Source organism: Mesocricetus auratus, unplaced genomic scaffold, assembly GCF_017639785.1.
Source record: "Mesocricetus auratus isolate SY011 unplaced genomic scaffold, BCM_Maur_2.0 Super-Scaffold_6730, whole genome shotgun sequence".
Classification (NCBI taxonomy): domain Eukaryota; kingdom Metazoa; phylum Chordata; class Mammalia; order Rodentia; family Cricetidae; genus Mesocricetus; species Mesocricetus auratus.
The window spans coordinates 107,538,274-107,542,456 of record NW_024429184.1 but is presented as its reverse complement, the minus strand read 5'-3'; the positions used below and the strand labels follow the sequence as shown (position 1 = coordinate 107,542,456).

Here is a 4,183-nt window from a genome sequence, read left to right as displayed (position 1 = left end):
GGACAGAGCTCGTTAGGTAAGCATGACTGTGTTCTTGCCTAATGCCGAAACTGGTCACGCTCGGAGTTCACTCACTGTGCACCTTCCATTTTGGAATTAGATGTTCCTATTTGATAGCTGGTAGTATGTGCCTGTGATTGGACAACCCTGGAGGCAGAGGCGGAGGCAGGAGGATCGCTGCATGTTGGAGGCCAGTCTATTCTATAAAGAGGGTTCTGGGCCAGAAGAGCTGCATATGAAGACCCTGTCTCAAGAAACAAAATAAAAAGAAAACAGCAAGAAGGGTGTCGCTGTTTGGCACTAGTCCAGTGAATGTAGCAGCAGAGGCCTTAAGAACTGTTTAAAACTGCAGGCAGTTTCAGTGAGTGGTCCTAACTGTTCCAGCCCAGCTGTACCCTGCAGGGAAACCAGAGCTGCTAGCAGACCTCCACAGCAGGATTTTGGAAGCTACTAATTATTTTGTCAGTTTCTCTTGCAGAATACTGATTTAAAAAAAAAAAACCCTATCTGTTGAATCTCCTTCAATCCCAGTCTAAGATTTTTCTGACTTAATTAACATATCAATGGGCACTACATGATTAATAAAAGATTATTCTTGGAAGGTGCTTAGGGTATAGAATGTCCAGGCCCCTCTGCCCTCTCGTCTTCTCGTTTCATCTCCCGTTTTGGAATCCAGCGGGTACCCTCTTGACTGCCGTCCTGGATATACGCGTTGGCAGCAGCTGCTAAGGGAGTAAACAGGACACGACAGATGTGTCCACGACTAGGGTGGACTAGCTCAGATTGAAATTGCTTTTCAAGTGAGTCTGAGCCAAACAGCTCACAGACCTCCACATGTGTTACTCTATTAAACTAAAATGGTAGTTAAAAGCACAATAAATGTATACTAGACTTAGTGAGCTTTAGAAAAAAATTCAAAAATGTAATATTTTCATTGGAAGATCAAATTTAAAAATAAGTGGTTCTGCTTCTTTTTGCCAGGCATCCTCGTTAGAGTGACGCCATCTTTAAACCCTGCGAGGCAAACCCTGACTTACTGCCACAATGCCCAGAGAAGACAGGGCGACCTGGAAGTCTAACTGATTCCTTAAAATAATTCAGCTTTTGGAAGATTACCCAAAATGCTTCACTGTGGGAGCAAACAATGTGGGTTCCAAGCAGATGCACAAAATCTAAGTGTCCCTGTGAGGGGAGGCTGTGACAGTGATAGGCAGAAACACCACAACACTCATGGCCATCTGAGGGCATGTGTAAACAACCCAATCTGGAGCTGATGGGGCATGGCCTTCTGTGTGCTGTGAATGTTTGTCTCTCTTATTGGTTGATGAATAAAGCTGTTTCAGTCAATGAATGGGCAGGATTTAGCCAGGTAAATCCAACCAGAGATAGAGAAAGGTAGCAGGGAGAGTCAGAGAGAGGCCATGTAGCCACCAGGGAGGTAGGACCTCCAGGCATTCTCCGATCAGATAAGACCACGTGGAGATACACAGATTAATAGAAATGGGTTAATAATTAAGAGAGAGTTAGCTAGTAAGAAGCCTGAGCAATAGGCCAAAGAGTTTATAATTAATATAAGCCTCTGTGTGTTTATTTGAGGCTAAACGGTCCCAGGACCACAGATCAAAAGCTGCCTCTTATCCAGGAAATGTGGGCTTTGTGTTCACCAAGGAGGACCTCACTGAAGTTAGGGACATGCTGCTGGCCAATAAGGTGCTGACTACTGTCAGCGCTGGTGCTCATGCCTCCACGTGAGGTCACTGTTCCAGCCCAGAACACTAGCCTAAGGCCTGAGAAGACCTCTTTCCTCCAGGCTTCAGTCGCTACCACTCAAGTCTCCAGGTATGGAACCGTTGAAATTCTGAGACAAAATAGGAGCCTTTAAAACCACACTGCTTAACTTGCTGAATATCTCTCCCTTCTCCTTGGGGGTTATCTTCCAGGCGGTGTTTAACAATGGCATCGTTTACAACCCAGAAGTGCTTGACTTTATAGAGCAGACTGTGCACTGCTTCCTACAGGGCGTTCTAATGTTGCCTGTGTTTGTCTGCTAATTGGTCACCAGACTGCTACCTCACTGGCACACTGTGGGTACAATCGGGTCCTGGTTTTGTCTGTGGAGACTGAGTACACCTTCCCCCTTGCTGAAAAGGTCAAGGCCTTCTTGGCTGATCCGTCTGCATTTGTGGCTACTACCCCCCCCTTTTCTTTGCGGCAGCTTCAGCTGTAGCCCAAGCCAAGGCTGAAACCAAGAAGAGTTGGAGGAATCAGATGTGGATATGGGATTTGGTCTCGTTGACCGATCCCCTCAAGGGAACTAACCCAGCCAGTTCAATCTGAGAAACATGAAAATAAAGGCTTACTTCTCTCATAGGAAAACTGGCAGAAAAGGCTAGCCTGGCACATAGAAACTGACAGGGTCTGAACCAACAACCAGAGCATCTGCTTGGGGTCGACCTGGGCCCTCTACCCATACGAGACAGCTGTGTAGCTTGGTCTGCTCGTGGGACTTCTAACAATGGGAGAAGGGGCTGTCCCTAAAGCTTTGGCTGGCTCTTGAGAACCTATTCCTCATATTGGATTGCCTTGCTCAGACTTAATACAATCGGAGGTGGTTAATCTTACTGCAACTTGATATGCCATGCCTTGTTGATACCCAGGGGAGGCCTGACCCTTTCTGACCAGAAAACAGAGGCGGAGTGGATGGTGGCGGTGGGGGTGGTAGGAGACAAGGAGGGAGAGGAAACTGTGGTAGGAATGTAAAATACCAAACAAAAAAGTGTAAAAAAAAAAAAAAAAAAAAAAAAAAAAAAGGGAAAGGGTTCCTTGTATGCCTAACCTTGGGAGTATATGCCACTGGCTATGCACATTCTGTAATCACTGGCCCCATAATTTCCCTCACACAGAATTTGGTCATCCTTTAGTCTTAGCCATCATTGCTTCAGCCAAAGCTTTGAGGATGATACCCAGACTAAATGTAGATTGGAGATTCCCACTTAACTTATTTGAGGTTCAATGTAGTAGTTTGGAGTTTGAAGGGCTCCCTAAAGTGGTTCCTTCTATCTTTTAAAAAATAAATAATTTTATGTGCACTGGTGTTTTTTTCTACATGCGTGTCTGTGTGAGGGTGTTGGATCCTGGAATTTCAGACCATTGTAGGCTACCATGAGGGTACCAGGAATTGAACCCAGGTCCTCTGGAAGAACGGTCAGTGCTCTTAACAGCTGAGCCATCTCTCCAGCTCTGATTTTCCAGGATTTCCTAGAGTAAGCACTAAGCAGTGGTGGAGAAGGTTACAGTGTCCTTTTCTGAGTGTTACACTTCTAGTGTCACAGACATCTCATTTTGCCCTTAAGATGTGTTGAAAGTCGTACTCTGAGTACCTCCTGCATCTACTTCCCATGCAGATTTCATATGAGTTTTTTATGAACTAAAAGCCTTCTTTTGTTAGGGACTATGATGGCCACACCTAGTCCACCACCATTCATAGATGAAGGAGTTGAGACTGTATTGAATGCAATGACTTGGAGTGTCTTCCCCTGAAATAGTGACTGGGCTAGCTGGTGACCTGGCTCTCCCTCTGCCCTCCTGCCTGCCTGGAAACTTCTACAGCACTGATTAGGGGATGTGAGTGTGTGTTAGAATCATCTAAGGAGCTTGCTAAATCCTTCTTCAGGTCTGTAGGTCCAGGGAAGGGCCAGTCAGCGTATCAAATGGCATTTTACCCGTAACAGTGACCTTTTAGTGTTTACATGAGTGTTGTATGGATAAAAGACTCAGCCCATAACCCACTGTTCCTCAGTCTCTTGGCCCCTCTAAAATGGAATCTCTCATTAGGAATGTGTCCCTTTCTGTCCCCAGGACTCAGTGACAGCCTCCCCAGCCTTCCCTTTTTATTCTCATCTCACTTCTTTTCTTTCTTCCAATGTTTTGTCTTGAATTATTCTCCTATTTGCACAGTTTCATGCATACTGGCTTCTTTACAACTAGGTTAAAAACATCTTTAGGTGGAAAGTGTATCCTGAATTTTCATAATTGTGACTATGTATACATTATTAACCAATATGTTTAGATTAAAGATGCCTTCCCCATCAGCATGACTGACACACATCAAGGGAGCATGTATGATTTCCTTATTTGTGTATCTTTTAAAAATAAAAATAAAAATTAATTGTCATTGTTTTCA

The 4,183-nt window shown here is 44.7% G+C and overlaps 1 pseudogene; it reads left to right on the top strand.

The window, feature by feature from the left end:
* The first annotated feature begins 1,044 nt into the window (after positions 1 to 1,044).
* LOC101828174 lies at positions 1,045 to 2,318 on the top strand (annotated as a pseudogene).
* The last annotated feature ends 1,865 nt before the right edge of the window (positions 2,319 to 4,183 follow it).